General features: G+C 38.4%; 1 protein-coding gene across 6 annotated transcripts in view; it reads right to left on the bottom strand.

The window, feature by feature from the left end:
* FGD4 (FYVE, RhoGEF and PH domain containing 4) overlaps positions 1–18,651 on the bottom strand; it is a 207,153-nt gene that overhangs the window by 93,315 nt on the left and 95,187 nt on the right. The window lies entirely within an intron of this gene.

Here is an 18,651-nt window from a genome sequence, read left to right as displayed (position 1 = left end):
TATTACTCATTTTTATATATCTTTATAAGTTTGTATCATTCAATAAGTACTTTAAAAATTCCTGATCCCTTGAAATATTAGAAAATGTCAATGAAAATATTTATAAAATCACAATGAAGTAACAGCTTACACAGACATCACTCTCATGGTTGGAAATATCTCTCCCATTCCCTCCCCTCAGGGTGTCCACACGCAATCGCTGTCACACCCCGTTGCATCAAATCACCTGAATGGCGTTTTAAGACATATGTTTGCCTAATTCCATCTCCAGAGTTGAATTCAACCAGTCTATGATGGAACTCCAGAATTTACCTTTCTAACATGCTCCCAAGTGACGTGGACACTGCCGGTCTGGGACTGCACGTCAGGGACCACACTTGGAGAACTAACAGGGCCAGAGACTTGCCTGTCTGGAGTCTTGACTCACTCACTGATGACCTAAAGCTCTGGCTCAATTGGACCTGCTTTGGCATTGCTCAATGCAGAGCAGGAAGGCAATCTTCAGGTCGAGGTGTGAGGGGCCACATATTCATTCAAATGAGACTCACAGTAACTTCCACCTGCTCATCAGGAAGAGGGGGTTATTAACTTAATTCTTAATACAAGAAATCTGTTTATATATTAGGTATGAATAGGTTTTACAACTAACGTAAACAGAAAAGATAATTAGAAACATGAAGAAAAGGGGTCAAAGAAAGAAGAAATATGAATTGTCTTTTATTTCCTTTGCAAACTCCACCCATGTGTTTGAATTTCACTATGGCAGGAAAACTGTCTATATTTGATTCCAAGACCACTTAACCTTGGCAAATTTCAGTAATGTAAAAAACAGAACATTTCCCTGTCATAATAATGCCCCGACTTGTGTGCTTTCTGAGCTTCGATAGCAATGTTTAAATTATAAATTCAGGTTTGGTTTTCAAACAAATAAATAGCTTTTATTTTTTTTTATATAGTTAACATTTACTTGGTGCCAGGTACTGCTAGGCACTTTCCATGCAGCATTTCATTAAGTCCTCACTGTAAGGTATTAATAATTTATCACTATTTTATAGAATCTTCTGTAAAAGGAATAATACAGGTAAGGTAGGAAATAGTAATTCCCGTTTTGTAGAAGAGAAAGCGAGGCTTAAGAGGTTAAAAATTTTGGCCAATAACACTAGTAAAATGACAGCCTTTAAGAAATCAAATTTACTTTTTTAAAAAAATTTATTTATTTGGCAGAGAGAGACAGCGAGAGAGGGAACACAAGCAAGGAGAGTGTGAGAGGGAGAAGCAGGCTTCCCGCGGAGCAGGGAGCCCGATGCAGGGCTCGATCCCAGGACCCTGGGATCATGACCTAAGCTGAAGGCAGACACTTAACAGCTGAACCACCCAGGCACCCCCAGATTAACTTTTGTACAATAAATTAAGGTACAATGGAATCCACTTTTGAATTTTTATAGATGAAAGCCAGAAAACCAAAACATGATTTGCAGCTAGTAAGTGATAATTAAAATAAAGTATAACCATTATCATTGACTCTCATTGTCTACAAGTGGTAATCTGCAATTATATTTAGCATCTACCACAAACTTGTACTAAATTCTAAGCTACCCAAGGGCTAGTAACTTCTTACAAAGTTAAACATGCACTTCCATATGAGCCACCAATCACACTCCTAGGTACTTAACTAAGTGAAAAGAATACTGACATTCACACAAAAATCTGTACAGAAATGTTTACAGGAGCTTTATTCATAGTCACCAAAAGCTGGAAATACCCACTCATCCTAAATTAGTGAATGGATAAGCAAACTGGTAAATCCATGCAATGGCGTAACATTGAGCAATGAGAAGGAATCAACTTAGGACAACACCCACATGTACATTAGAAAGAAGCCAATTTATAAAAACAGAACTACCCTAAGACCCAGCAATTGCACAACTAGGTATTTACCCAAAGGATATAAAGACACTGATTCAAAGGGGGCACATGCACCCCGATGTTTATAGCAGAGTTTTCAACAATAACCAAATTATGGAAAGAGCCCAATTGTCCATCAACTGATGACTGGATAAAGAAGATGTGGTATGGGGCCTCTGGGTGTTCAGTCGGTTAAGTGTCTGATTCTTGGTTTCAGCTCAGGTCATGATCTCAGGGTTGTGAGATCCAGCCCCACCTTGGGCTCCGCCCTGGGCATGGGGCCTGCTTAGGATTCTCTCTCTCTCCCTCTGCCCCTCCCTGCTCCCCCCCAAAAGATATGTGTGTGTGTGTATATATAAACATATATACCTATATGGAATATTACTCAGCCACCAAAAAGAATGAAGTCTTGCCATTTCCAACAATGTGGATGGAGCTAGAGTATATTATGCTAAGCAAAATAAGTCAGAGAAAGACAAATACCTATGATTTCACTCATATGTGGAATTTAAGAAATAAAACAGATGACCATAGGGGAAGGGGGATTAAAAAAAAAAGAGGGAGGCAAACCATAAAATGGACTCTTAATGAGAGAGAACAAACTGAGGGTCGCTGGAGGGGAGGTGGGGGGATGGGCTAAATGGGTGATGGGTATTAAGAAGGGCACTTGTGATGAGCACTGGGTGTTATATCCAAGTGATAAATCACGAAATTCTACTCCTAAAACCAATATTATACTATACATTAACTAACTAGAATTTAAATAAAAACTTGAAACAGAAAGAAAGCCAACTTAAAAGGCTACATATATATGACTCTATATGACATTCTGGAAAAGGGAAGTCTATAGGGACAGAAAATAAATCTGAAGTAGCAGGTGGTGTGGAGAGGGACTGATTACAAAAGGGCATGATAAATAAAAAAAATTTTTTTTAAAGAGCATGATGGAATATTCGAAGGAGATAAGACCATTCTAGATCTTCATTGTGGTGGTGGTTCCATGACCATATGCAACCATCAAAACTCAGAATTCTACCCTAAGGAGGGTGAATTTTGTTCTATATAAATTATCCCTTATTTTTAAATATTAAGAAGCAAATAAAAGCATCTGGCTATGAAATGGATGGTCTTAGTGTAAACCCAAAACTATGACTTTTTGGTACATTCACTGCCTTTCCCATCAATAGTAAAGATAATCACTGGTTCATTTTACCTGTTTCCTGTGATTTAAAAAAATCTTAAATTCCATTAAAGTCCATTTGGGAACATGGAAGTTTATGACAGTATATTTAAAAGGACTTTTCAAATAAATGTATGGCAATTTCGTTAATTTAGTAAGATTATTTGTCACAAATATCAGCCCTGAAAATACCTGAAGTCAATGCTAAACAACTCACAGCTATTCACAAAACATCCTGTGTCCTGAGGACCTAATGGGCTGGCCCTCTGCTCTTATTTATCTCCTCCTTAGAGAGACGTTATTCTTCACAAATTGTTGAATAAGGACTTAGAAAGTTCTGCCCCACATTCGCATGTTATTTCATAACCACTTATTTTTTCACCTTATTGACCTTAGTTTACTTTTTGTGTTAAAGGCTACTTCTATTACTTTCAATAGCTTACTATTTCTAATGGAAGTGATCTAAAACAAAAATTTTACCATGCAACTTGCGCTTCCTGAAAAAAATTTATTAATCAACAATGTTTTTACAAAGGCGGTGGATTAAGTTCTCTAACCTGGCATTTTTATTTAAAGCTACCCAACCCATCATCTGTCACATAATCGAAAACTTCCATGTACTAATGGCAAAGGTGGCTTTAATAATTATTTACTAATAAACATATTTTGGCAATAAATAACAGGCCAGTTATTATACCAAGTGAATGGTAGTGTTTCACTTTGTTTAGATACAACAAGGAATAGGAAAAAATAAGTACTTGTGACTTTCAATTATCAAGTAAGGAGTAAAATCCTCATACTCATTCTCCAATGTTATTTTTTTTTTAAGATTTTATTTATTTATTTGACAGAGAGACAGCCAGCGAGAGAGGGAACACAGGCAGGGGGAGTGGGAGAGGAAGAAGCAGGCTCCCAGCGGAGGAGCCTGATGTGGGGCTCGATCCCAGAACACTGGGATCATAACCTAAGCCGAAGGCAGGCGCTTAATGACTGCGCCACCCAGGCGCCCCTCCAATGTTATTTAACTGAGAGGCAACCTCCATTTTCACAGAACAAAACTAATCTGAATCTTAACCCATTTTGCACTCTTTAGTCTTCTAATAACAATCTAATAATATCAAATAAGAATTTGATATTAAAATGATTCCCTTGTTGGCCTAAAAAAACACATTTTAATTTAAAAAGCCAACCAACTGATGCAAAATTTCCATTTTGCATGTCTGAGCCTTAATGAAGTAAGACCTACAAATTTTTGAATATGTGCCAGGTAAATGCTGTTGCTTAAATATTTTTGTACCAAATTATTTTTATAGAGATCTTCAAAGCAAGCCTACTATCCCTGAATCTTTACTCTTTTAAAAAATATTTAATATAAATGTTTTATATTAATTCCACAGTTACATGCTTAAAGTCCCAACCACACAGAGCAGTGTTAAAGCAGACAGTACCCCTCAGACCAGAGCTTCTGGGGGGATGACAATATAATCCTAGATTACATTGCTGTCCATTCCGGGTTCTAACACAATTCCGTTACTTTTCTAACTTGGAAGCCCATGGAAAGCTACACATTTTTCTTATAGCATGTGGATAGGGATAGCTTGTATATTTTAGGTATATAGAAGAAATATTGTACCTGAAATGTCACCTGACTTTAATAACTCTCTAATAAAAATAATCCTAGAGAATAAAAACACTTTTCCCTAACCTAAATTATGGAATTGATCTCCATACCACAATTTATAGCCTGTCTGATTTTATCAGTATGGATTTCCTTCATCACACCACACATTTCACACGTTCACATACACAGCTCAGCAGTAAACACGCTTTAAGTTGGTGATATGTCTCCCTTTTGGCATTTCCCCCCCATTACAGTCCACCTTCACATCTGGCACGCTTTTTTTTTGTTTAAAGATTTATTTAAGAGAGAGCGTGTGTGCATGCAAGTACAAGTGGGAGGGACAGAGGGAGAGGGAAAGAGAATCTCAAGAAGACTCTCTGCTCAAGGAGCCCAGAGTCCAAGTGGGGCTCAATTTCATGATCCCAAGATCATGACCTGAGCAGAAACCAAGAGTCGGACCCTCAACCAACCTTGCCACCCAGGTCCCCTCCACCCCCCGCATGCTTTTTATCTCATTTAGCCTTTATCCTAATCCCAGGTAATTGGTATTATCTCAATTCAAAGGAGAAACAAAGTTAATTGATAAATACAGTGTTTCTTCTTTAATTATGACCATTATTATTTTTGCACAACTTCTTTGGGTTCCACTTGATCAATGCCAAGTGACTACCCTACACTGGAAGATCTGTGTGTTTCCTTTAGGAAATCACATTCACTTCAGCAACAAGTTAATTCTGAGATTGCAAATTCTATAATCCTCATCTTGCTACCTCCTAGATTCCTCTCTTTTCCTAAACTCTGGAATGAACCTATTCTTTAGCTCTAATAACTGCATTAAAGAACATATACACAGCGCTTAACATGATGCTGGACACACACTAGCTATTCATTTCTCTTCTCTGCTCAGTTCCTATCAGTCTTCCTGCCTCACGCACCTCACAACAGAGTCATTCCTTACAAATGCTTTCTCTGGCAGTTGCTTGTCCTTTCCCTGGTATACACAACAACGTCTACCCACAGGGTTCTGGTGCTGAGGTTGCCATTTTGTGTGAACAAAATACTGTTGCAACTATCTTAATGGATCTAAAATTTCAGTGAGGAAAGATGAAAAAGTTCTAGAGATGCTTGGTGGTGACAGCGGTAGAACAATGTGAATGTATTAAAGCCACAGAACTGACAGTATGCTTAAAAACAGCAAAAATGGTAAATTTTATGTTATGTGTATTTTACCACAATAAAAAATTAATTGCAACTAGAATATTTTCCACCATGAATTTATGACACCCAACCTCAGCCAGCCGATCTCTGCTATGGCCAATCTATTTGTTCATGCTTATGAATTCTCTATCATAGACTCTCTACTACTATTCCTTTGCATTCCTCTTTCTTCAGTATCTGCTCTGGACAGCGGACCCACTTAAAGGCTACAACCCCTCCACTATGCATAAGATTCTAAAACACCTGTTTCCAGGACCAACCTCTTTCAGCTTCATGCTCCCATTTCCATATATCTGAAAGCGACCTCCTTCTGTGAAGAAGACTGACCTTTATCTTGAAGGACTGGCAAGGTTTTGTCAGGCAGCGCAGGGAAGGAAAGCACCTGATTTCAGGCTGTATGGTGAAGACATCTGTGGCAGATTTGCAAATGTAGCGGCTTCTTGCAGAACTGTTCGTCACTTGCCAGCTGCTACCCTCAGTGTCTGCTTACTGTGCTCAGAATGAATCCAAACTACAGACAGGCCTAAGTCCCTGTCCCCTGCTTACCTTTCTAGACTCATTTCTTGCCACTTTGCTTTCAAAATATGCTCCTAAACCATGCTCCCTCTATCAATCACCGATTTTGAGAAGGAAGTCAAGAAAAATGTTTTCTTTTCATAAATTTCCACAGGAACCTATTATTTTTTCCAACTTTGAAATAGCCATGCAGCTTCCAGAAAAGGCTCCTCTGAGGCTTTAAGAAAATAAAACTTAGGCTTTGCCCTTGGCAGGTCAGATAAAGGGTAAAGTACAGCCAGTTACTTGCTACTAACTTGGGAGAACAGAGGGAGGGCTTTTGTTTCTCCCTTTTTTTGATTAGCCGCCTCATCCAGATTTCTTTTAATTACTTGTCTTCCTCTCCTCAAGATCCTCACGCACAGCTTGTTGGTGTAACAACAGCTGATTAGCCTTCTGTGTTGGCCCAAATATTCTTACAGGACAAACTCAGAATATGGAAAGAAAAGATAACCTAAATATAACCAGCACTATCCTGTGTGCAAATCATCCATTCTACTTTTTTTTTTTTAAGATTTTATTTATTTATTTGACAGAGACAGCCAGTGAGAGAGGGAACACAAGCAGGGGGAGTGGGAGAGGAAGAAGCAGGCTCCCAGCAGAGGAGCCTGATGTGGGGCTCGATCCCATAACGCTGGGATCACGCCCTGAGCCAAAGGCAGACGCTTAACGACTGCGCCACCCAGGCTCCCCCATTCTATTTATTTCCTCCCTTTTATTCCACAGATAATAACACACTTAAACATGCAGTTTCCTTTTTGATGCAATCTCAGGAATATATTACAGAAATAAAGAAAACTGCAAGGAAAGAAAAAGAGAATACTAGTCCTTCCAAATTTCAGTACACTTTCAGATACCTTTTTCTGTGGTAGGAAAGAAGATCAAGGATAAAAAGAGAAAAAAAAGAAAAGAAAACAGCCAATTTCCATCATATGGGCCTTAAACTGATGGATGCGTATGTGATAAATTACAAATTTACTTGCTTGAAATTTTTAAAATATTATCCTAGGAATCTGTGTATTATAAACTTCACCAATAATGCTGAAACAGATTTTCAATATTAGACTAAGGATGATAAAATATCCATATAGCCTTTAAGACCTAACAGCTTGTACATTAATCAACAGAACTCAAATAATCTCATATTGGTAAACAGCTCACCATCTGTGGAGTATGGCATGTTTATCCTCTACACAGGGTAGCAAAGGCAAATATATTTAGCATCTAGGCACATAACACAAATGGGTAAGGAGACCAGTCTATAACAGCATGAATTAAGAGTTACTTATGGCAACCTAGAGAATGGATTTTTAAAATTTCAGAAAACATAAAATAACTCAAAAACATTGTGTGGATCAAATAAAATTCTGAGGCATCAGTTTGAGGTTTGGAAATTGTTTTATCCATTTATTCACAAGGAATTTTTGGGCCCCTACATGGGGCTTACTACAGTATACATGGCAGGTTGCTAAGTACCTGGGAATTTTTTAGAAAGTCCGCACCATGACTTTCAATGGCATCTCATCTTCCTTCAACCACACTATTCTTTTCAGTTTCTATGGTCTCAAGGTCTCTCATATGATTAGGTCTCACTATCCCCTCTAGGTTTCCTTTGAACACTTATTCACAACCGTAATTAAATGAAAGTTCATGCAATGTCCTTGTTCAGCATTTGTCTTTCCTACCATTCTCAAAGCTTCTGGAGAACAAGGACGATGACTGTCCTATTCATTTTATAGGCCCTCTGCACCCTGGATCAGATGCTTAATACAATCTCATTAAATGGTCCCTTCCTTGCAGGGAGTCAAAGGAAGAGCAGACAAGTAGAATGGTGACTGACAAGTCTGAATGGGGCCCTGTTACTGCCATGGGGGTAGGGAGGTCAAGGAGGGCTTGCTAGAACAATGATTTCCAAACTTTTTGATGGCACATCCCTTTCAGTATGAAAACTGGGCATTGTATCCCCAAGTGTATATGGATGCATGGGTATCTCCCTGTTAAATGCATTAAACACAAGTATTACTGCACTAAAATGCATACTGTAAAATACAAAAATAGAACAAAGTAGGATGAGGTAAAGATAAAATACTATTTTTGAGGGATCAGTGTGATTCAGTCTGCTTTGTTTTTTAAATCTGGGTTAAATATTTGATGATATAGACATTTGAAAGAGCAAATCTAAGCTGGTTTACTTTCATACTTGGTTTTAATGACTTCCCCTAGCTGAGGAAAATTTATTGTTCTAAAGGGAAGAAGTACATCACTGGCTGCGCTTACTAAATCATGATACACATTTTTAAATCCCATCTATCAAATATGCAAAAGTTTTCCCTAAAATTCTTCTAGTATATTTCCATCTGCCTTGATGTCTTAGAAAGTGTTATTTTTTTTTTTAAATTTGGTCTAAAACCTACTATAACTATCTCAAAGATTTTTAAAACAAGCTAAAAAAGATCTTGTATTTAGGTTTGAATGTGTCTGTAGAAATAGTTTTAAAGGAAATTTTTAAAAAATGATACACTTATATCTATTTTGGTGATGACACAATAATGGAAACATTTCCAAACAGTCATTTCCAAAAATGTTTTGTCCATAATGCACTTTCCCTCTGCTGGTTGCAGTTACTTTCTCACTCACTCAAATGTTACTTTTACCTCAAAAGGACAGGTTTTGTTTATTTTTTCAAATATATCTGCTAGGTAAGAACCTGTTAAATATGTACTGACAGACTTCTCTCCACATGGAGGGTTAGTAAATGCAGAACATTTGTGGTTTTTTGTAAAAGAAAAAGCTATAAAGGTCTTTGGTCTGACAACTCGTTTAAGTATTGTGCCATTATATGACCTACAAATCTGATGTTTATGATGACTTGTCACCAAGTATTGCCAGAATTCCAATACATTATCTAAGATACGTAATCATCACAATTACATAAGATAACGTAATCTTGGTCTTTTTAACCAAGCGTGCCTAAAATTCCATGGGCAGAAAAACCAGTGATTCCTCAAACATTTTGAAGATTTCTGCGTAAGACTCATTCTTCTCCTCATTCCTTCCATTAGATACTTTACCTAGCACTTTCCATTTGCTGGGCTTTAAACACCTATATGCATAAATTTGATCAACAAAATCCATGACCTCCAGCAGCACCCAGTGTAGCCAGGGAGAGACAATAATACATCCAGAACCATCAGAGATTTGAGGAGGATTTGCTTAGTTCTTGGGGGTAGGGTTCTTTTCAGAAGTAGAGACACAGGAGCTAGGCGAGGCAGTTACTCCTCTAATCCTATGGGGTGATACCTCTGCTTATCTTCCAATCATTGAAATGGCAACACACAACTATCTCTGGCAATTTAGGTAAACTGCTTAACATTTTTCATTAATTTTAGTTCAGTTCAACAATTTAAGTGTAAGCATGGGTTTTGTGCGGAGCCAAAAGCTGAGGATTTAAGATGCGTCAAATAGTCCTGGCCTCAGGAAATCAATCAAGTTGGCTAGAGAGGCAAGATAACAGCCAATTGCAAAATACGTTGATGACAGATATAACCACAGAGTGCTTCAGGAGCTCAGAGAGAGGAATGCAACTGGAAAAAAAAGGTTTACTGAAAGACTGGTAGTTGAGCAGTGTCTTGAAGGAGTGCAATTAACACTAAAAATTTTTGTTGTTGTTTAAAAACAAAAACCATAAAACGTATAGCCATTTCTTGCCTCAACATTCACACTGCTTCAGAATTTTATTACTGAAATATATGTAACAAACTAATTTTGTGCTTGGATAGATTTTAGATGTTTTACATAAAGATAGATATAAAAACAGCCTTTTTCAAAGCAATTACGCATTTTAGATAGTCAAACTACTAAATTAGCTAGTGGCTAGTATACCAGGTATAGAGCTGGTTCTTCTGAGAAAGGAAACTACTTTGACAGTTTTCTATGACAAAAAGGCAGCAAACTCTAATGGGGGATCAGGTGCTAATTTGGAAAAGGAGTGTCAAATGTTGTAGCTCCATCAGGTAGCTGAAGGCTGATGCTACATGAACTCAAAGTCATAAACACTCTACTCCTTACAGCTCTCAAAGTGCTCATGACCATGAGTTGAAGATGTACTAATCAGAACTGGTCTAGAAGCTGTTAATCATCACAGAAGAGACTCAATGTATGCAAAAATCAGAAAGCAGAAAAATAAATCAAGGAAGAGCTAGACTATTGATTATTTTACAGCAATAATATTACGCCTGTTCCAATTTTTTAAATTGGGAAAATCAGCTTTATAGGAAATGCTACACTAAGTGTCAACCCTGAGATCAGCTTACTCTTTAAGGAGCTACACCTTTTTCTAATGAACAGAAAGAACATATATATACAGTATTACTTTACTTTGGCAAAAAGATGACCCACCCCCCCACACACATAAAATTAAAGGTCCTTGTTTCCTGTTAGTTGTGTGTTGTTTCAAAAAATTTTAATGTCAGAGAGTTAAACGAGCACGTTGAATTTATAGCATAGCTGTTAATATATTAAAGCCATAATTTAACATACCCACCAAAACAAAAAAAACCATGCCTGATCATCCTGAAGTCTTCTTCTCAGAATATAGTTAAGGCCACAAACAAGCAGACTGGCTTGACTTTGCTCTTGTTCAATTTAAGTTTTGCACCACTTCACTCATCTCACTAGAAGATGAACAAGGAATATACTTCTTCCATTTGGCAAGCCAAATTGGTTAATATACTTTATCCATAAATGGCCAAATCCAAAATCTGCCTTAGCATCAATCATTAGCATACCTTAAAATGACTTCCATCACATAATCCAATCTCTGACTATCACACCCTTCAAGATCTGACTCAAATTCATTGCCTCCTGCTTAAACCTACAGATTGTGACTTCTCCTGTATAAGAATTTCACATCTCTTTCACAAAAGCTACTTGTCTTGTGTATCTTCTCCTAACATCAAATTACGAACTTTTTTTTAAACGATCACTCTACAGTAAACCTGTTTCTCCAACAGAACTTTGGGGTTGAAAATGACTTTAGATGCCATCTAACTCTGAGTACGTGACAGATGATTCTTTTCCACAGTTCTTGTAAGTGCTTGTCTGATTTCTAGTTGAATACCACCAGTGATAGGAAAATAGCTCTTGAACACACCATTCTACTTATAAAGAGTCTAATTATTAGGAAATCCATCCTTAAGTTTTTATTACACAGTCCATAACACAAAAATACATATGAGGTTATATCAGTTACTATTATTTTACTTAGGACAGGTTTAACTTCTCTACCAGATTATAATTTGAGTTATTTTATATTAGTTTATTTTTTAATTTTAAGATTACTATGAGGCCATTGCTAATCATTTAAAATTTACAGACAAGGGGTGCCTGGCTGGCTCAGTAGGTATAGCATTCAACTCTTGATCTTGGGGTTGGGATTTTGAGCCGCATATTGGGTGTAGAGATTACTTAAAAATAAAATCTTTTAAAAAAATTAAGTAAATAAAATCTACAAACAAGTTGTAAATAACAAAAGTGATTCTAAAATCTAGTAGTAACTGCTGTTTGTTGTTAATCCCCTCCAGTATTTTTTCTGCATATTATATAAAATGTAACTTAGTACAGTGTGAATGACATGCATGCATACTACGTTTCACTGTAAGCACCTTTCTATATTGTTTTGAAAACCTGTTTTCAATATTTGTGTAACACATAATCTCATGACTAAGTCATAATTCATGTAGCCATTTCCCTATTGTGAAACATATCCATAGTTTCCTGTTTCTCTCCATTCCACCTGATGTGATGTGATAAACCATTTACTGGATCACTCGGTAACTTCTGGTAGATTTCTAAAATTGGGGCTGTGGGATCAAAGGACATGAACATTTTTAGTGCTGATGATACATGTACCAGGAACGTTCTCATATTTGCTTGCTTTAACTACTCCCCTTTCAAAGAGTTTCTGCTTCACAGGACATTCTGAGTAGGCAGATAAGTCAAATGACCTCTGTTCCATGGCCATATCTGATGGGATCATGGGTAAGTGCCTACCAATGCTTTGCCATCAGTCTCTCTCCAAGGCATCAGTAGTTGGGACTTTGTTTCTGCTGGGACTGGGACTAGGAAGTGGTGTGATTGAGATTTGGGGTGGCCCTGTTTTCTGCCATCCTCATGGAGACAGAAGAGGCCCGTCTAAGGGAGAGAGAGTGTAAATGTCTTGGCTCCAGGCTCCCGTGAGGCCAGGATGAGTGTACTGTCCCTTGGCTCCAGAAGATAACTTTTTTATCGTTTTTATACATCCCTCTTTTCTCTTAATTTATAGGGTATTCTTCTATCCCCTGCAACAAAATGTTCTCTAAAATAATACATATTACCAAATTGTTTTCCAAAAAATTCTACCAATTTACACTGTCATTTGAAGTGACCATGTCATCTGAAGTAAGGGTGCCAGTCCAAAATATAACCGTTCAGGAAATTTTTGCCAGTGTAAATAAAAGAATATTTATTTTGTATATTCCTTTGATTGTCAATTACATAAAACTTTCTTCTCATGTATTAGTCATTTGTGTTTCTTCCTTTTTGAAATAACTGTTCATGTGCACTGACAATTACTAACTAGCTATGGGCTTTTTAAAGACAGTAAAACTCATTAATTCTCTCTTCATTTCTTTGGAATCTTATCATTTCTCTACCCCCTCAGCTACTGCAGTATTTAAGTTTCCTGGGTTTGGGGGGAGGGTTTTTTTTTTGTTCTCGGGGGTTTTTTGCCTATGTTAATGCAATGATTTTCTAATTTAAAGAAAATTGAGCATAAAAGCTAAGAATATGGGATTGAAACCAGAATGAACTGGGGTTTTAACCCCAGTTATCACTTAACTATTAGTAAACTTGAAAACAGTAAATATCTCATAGCAAGTTTTATTTGTTCAAACGACGATAAATTCCACTCATCTCAAATGTCTGTTAAACATTAAATGAGATGATGAATGCACTTTGCATTGTTTGACAGAGAAAACACTAAAAGTTGGTACTAACGCAATAGCAGTAATTGTACTATAGTGTATTTAAACTTGTGTGAACTAATGTGCTTTGCAGACATAGAAATCGGCTATACACGAGTAGCACAAACACAGGTGCTGTATGTAGCTTAAGTTGTGGAGGGAACCTGACCCCAACGCTTATGTGCCCTGTCGTATGCATGAGATAGAGGTCATGAGCCTGCTGCTCCCTCATTTCATGCAGAATGGCCTTTATATGCAAACAAAGTAAATATTTCATCTTATGCCCACACCAAAGTTGTAGCGATCTCTCTTCCAACCCTGGAAACAACAACAAAAAAAAAACACACACACCAAACTCAATGAAAGAGCTGATCTCCAAAGCAATGCCTTCCTAAGGAAATTCTCAGGGGCCTTTTTTTTTTTTTTTTTTTTTGGCTCTATGCAAGTTTTATTATATGTGCTGACTTTAGAATCTAAATATCAAAAGTAAGATAGGACAACCACACTGTGGTGGTGATTACGAGAAGAAAAACTCTGCCTTCTGTGGCTGAAGAAAAAGATGACAAAGATGCAAAAGAAGAATTTAGGCTGCCTTGGATATTATTCCTTCCAGTGTTTCCATCATTTAAGCTGCCAGTTATCTTTCTAGACTACAAAACTGAAGATCTACTCTCAGAATATTTAAAAGCTATTTAAAAGTTCTTCATTCTTTACAGGATATAGTAAAAACTTCTATGCAACCCAGGATCTGCACTCTCGAATCCCAGCATGCCTTAGCTCAAGTTCTGCACTCAGCTACGGGCACTTAGCAGGCCTCTCATGCCTCCCTGCTTTTGTCACCTCAGACTAGAATTTCCAGCCCACTTCACCTGTATGGTCAATTCCCTGCTCCTCTACCCCCTGCACCTCCTCAGTCACCAAAGACACTGAATGCAACTGACTGGTTAACAGATTGTTAACTGAGCACCTGTGGGCAAAGGCCATGTCTGATCAAGTTCTTCATCCAGAATCTAGCAAGGGCAGATGAACATGCAAAAAGTGTTCTTGTGGAGGTGATAGATATGTTTATGGCATAGATTGTGGAGATGATTTCGCAAGTGTATACTTATCTCCAAACCTCATCAAGTTGTATATGTCATATGTATGGCTTTTTGTACATCAGTCATACCTCAATATAGTAGTTTTTTAACAACAAAAGTGTTGAATAAGTGAATGTGGGAGATGAATGAATGAATGTGAGAATGAAGGGAGAGATCAAAGAAAAACTTACCCTATAGAGAGAAGGCTAATAGTACTTCCAGGCTTTCACTGTCAAACAGGAGCAAATATTTCAACATTCATGGGATTATTACCCATGCCCCTTAGAGAACATCACAACTATCACCATCATCTTTAGCACTAACAGGGATTTTGAATTTTACCTCCTTCAGTATCCATGATAACCCTAAAAGTTATAACAAACGGGGAAACAGGTGTGGAGAGGTTAAGTAACTCGCCTAGAGACTTCCAGGTAGCCAGTATGAGGGATGGAACTAAATCTAGGCTGCTTGTGCTCTAAACCACTGTACTGAATGCCTCCCATGCTAGCCCACTAAACTCTGACTTCGGAAAAGAGCATATATTCAACAGTAAGTCCTGAAAGTAAAGATAACATGCAGTGTGCTTTTGAAGTGCTAACTGAACATGGTATGATCCTGATAGGCTCTCCTCAATTTCCTCCTGAATGAAGTGGGGATAACAGCTCCCTCCCCCAACCCCACTGCACTGTATCATGCTGGCTTCTGCTTCTTATCATTTGTGTCTCAGCTTTATGAGACCTCCTCAGATAAGCATTTCCTGATTAACCAATCTGAAGTGTGCTGCCCTAAAATCCCTCAACACATCACAGTTGCCACTATTTGAAATTAACATTCTTCATTTATTTGTGTATTATCTGTCTCCCCCTTCTACTATATACTTTTCGCTAAAGTCCTTTCCCTTTGTGTTCTGCGCCCTACCCTCTACACCTGCAATACTGCCCAGTAGAGAGTAAATGCTCACTAAATGTTTGATGGATGAATGCAAGGTTATCGCTAATGACCTTAACGTACCAAAGAAAGAATTTCTCAGTAGGCAGCAGAGTGGTCCTGGGCAAGGGGAAGCAGGTGGTCGGCATGATGGGAAGCTGAGAAAAGGGAGGCCAGGTAAGTAATCACAGGTTGTATGTCTCCAGCAATGTTCAAAGAGGATGCATTAGCCTACATCAGAAATACACTAGCCAGATGACAAGTGTACCCTCAAATGGAACTGTACTTGTCTTCAGAGTGTCCTTCCCCAGTGCTCCACCCCCACCTGCTCTGGGCTCCACAATCAACAACCAACATTCCGATCATCACTTTACTTCTGCTACAGATATGGATATAAGGAAGAAAACATGCAAACTAAAAAACACAAACACCTAGTTGGCTTGAAAGTTTTAGTTCTCATTTAAATGCCTCAACTTCTGGGGCTCCTGGGTGGCTCCTTCGGTTAAGCATCCACCTCTTGGTTTCGGCTCAGATCATGATCTTGGGGTAGTGAGATAAAGCCCTGCCTCAGGCTCTATGCTCAGCTGGGAGTCTACTGGTGATTCTCTCCCTCTGCACCCCCCCAAATAATAAATCTTTTTTTAAAATGCCTAAACTTTGGGCACCTGGGTGGCTCAGTCGGTTAAGAGTCTGCCTTCAGCTCAGGTCATGATCCTGGAGTCCTGGGATGGAGTCCTGGGATTGAGTCCCCTATCAGGCTCCCCACTCAGCAGGGAATCTGTTTCTCCCTCTATGTCTCACACCCTGCTTGTTCTCTCTCTCACTCTCTCAAATAAATAAAATGTTTAAAAATAAATAAAATGACTAAACTTAAAAAAAAACCCATATCTGTTTCTCAGGAGCTTGGTTATCGAGGAACAACCTTTCAAAGCTGCTTTTCCTCTGGGTGTACTGAAAATCGCATCTGTGAGACTTTAGGGTGACATCCCCATGTTCTGCTCCTTACATAAGGCTTCAGTGTAGCAAGTCAGTTGACTTTACCCTGTATCTTTGCATTCAACATGCAATACTCAACATTAGCTGTTTCTGCAACTCAAATTTTGTGACCTTGGATATGCTGCTTAATCTTCATGGGTCTCAGGTTCTTCTCTGTAAAATGAGAGCTGTCAAACAAGATGATCCTGACAGATCCTCAAAATAGGTGACAATATGCGAAAATTATGTGAAATTATATGAAAATAAACATCCAGCAATACATAATAGGGATCTAAAAAATCCAATAAATTCCATCTGCTTGCCTTATGGAAACACACCTTGTCGCGTGACTTCATTAATCTGAATTCAGGACCAGAAAGTTGTTTTTAAAAACTAAAAAGAACACAGGATTTAAGCAGAGAAGGAGGAAGCAAAGGAGGGAAGGAAAGAAAACAACTCCTTACAAGGCAAGTCAGTAACTCAACACATTTGTTACAAAAGAACAATTAGCCTCAGAGTGGGGGTTATTTGTAAAATATGGAACTTTTCTAAGAATAAGGTATTGCTAGACACCCTCAACACAACTCCATCAAGCCACCCCTAAACCTGAAGTGGTGGCAACTGAATGAGAAGAGGATGTGCGTGTGACACGAAACCATTCCAAGGACGTGCTGCTGCCTCCAAAGACCCATTCATCGCCAATTTATACAAAGTTTGCCTTTCTATTCTACGGAAGCACAGAAGCAGTTATGAACAGAAGAGGAAGCATTTCAGAAGAAACAGCCGCTGATAATCAAAAATAAGGCACACTCATACACAGAAACATCCTGCCAAATGCAACATCTGAGCCATAGCTTTTGGGTGAGCTTGCACCATTCACATACACACTTTAGAGGCCTCCCATCCTGTAGTACTATACCCCACACAAATACAAAATTTTACTGGTGCATAAAATCAGTTCATTCTAAGCACTTTTTGAAACCACGGCAATACGGAATTGTTGGAGACGGCAAAAGAGGGCGATTTTCAGTAAATGTGTTTTTAAATGTCCTGTAACAAGCAAACAGCTTCAAAACCAAGGACATGTGGACACAGCATCAGCAATGACAGCACCCGCAGTTCCTTCTCCACTTCAAATCCCTAGTGTTCCATCGTCTCAGACAGCTCAAGGGCCCAATGGACCACAACCGTTCAAAAGAATTAACTTCAAAAAATGGATTCGAAATCTGTACTCCAAAAGCAAAGAGACAGACTCAGTTTAGAAGTTAGAAGGTGGCAATAAAATACAGGAAGAAAAATGTGAGCATTTAAGGGCTATTTATTAGCTCTGCAGTCTACCTGTTCAAATATAAGTCAAGTCAGGCAGCATTCCAGCATAAATGTGTTAGAGGAAGCAGCAGAAAAATTTGCCTGCCCTCAACTAGTGGTGGGATGATTTGCTGTCTACTCCGACTGCTACAGGTTTGAATCGGTATAAGCCATTTATTCAGAGTTTCCAATTCATCATCTATGTAATACTTTCATAAGAAATAACTCTGAATAAGGGTTAACAAACATCATAAACTTGCCATTTGGTAAAGTCTTAAGCTGTACTGAAGAACTGAAAAGTATCACACCGTCAGTTTGAAAAGTTGGAAGAAGGCGCAGAAATCACAGAAATCTAGCACAGAAATCTAGGTAAGGACAGTGAGAACCAGAAAGCCATGCTTGGCACCAGACCCAAGAACAGTCTGAACTCATTACCACAGGACTGTGGACTTGATGGTGGCTGTCACTCCTGGCAACATTCGTGAATGGAAGCAAATACTTCACCACCTACAAAAAGAACCACCAGGTCCCAAAGCCATATCCCCTGAAGCGAACTCACACAGTTCTATGACCGCGCACTCCCGTCCCTTGGGTACGCTGGTAGAGATCTCAAGTGCTCCAGGACTGTCCCGGCTGTCCAGTCCTACTCACTAATTTCTGATAGAGCAGCCCTAAGTTTCTTGTCAGTGGTTGACAGAAGAGGTTTTTCAACACATTTGAACACGCTCGTGGCTTTACTATTTATTACTCGGAAAACTCGGTCAAGGGTGATATTAATAAATACGCTTACGAGTAAAAATAAACGACTAAGTGCCTGCCAATATCCTTTGTATAATGCTAGGAAAAATTCTGACATGAATACCCACTTAAAGAAAACAATCT

Source organism: Ailuropoda melanoleuca, chromosome 16, assembly GCF_002007445.2.
Source record: "Ailuropoda melanoleuca isolate Jingjing chromosome 16, ASM200744v2, whole genome shotgun sequence".
In the NCBI taxonomy this organism is placed as follows: domain Eukaryota; kingdom Metazoa; phylum Chordata; class Mammalia; order Carnivora; family Ursidae; genus Ailuropoda; species Ailuropoda melanoleuca.
This window is presented reverse-complemented; position numbering and strand designations above follow the sequence as displayed.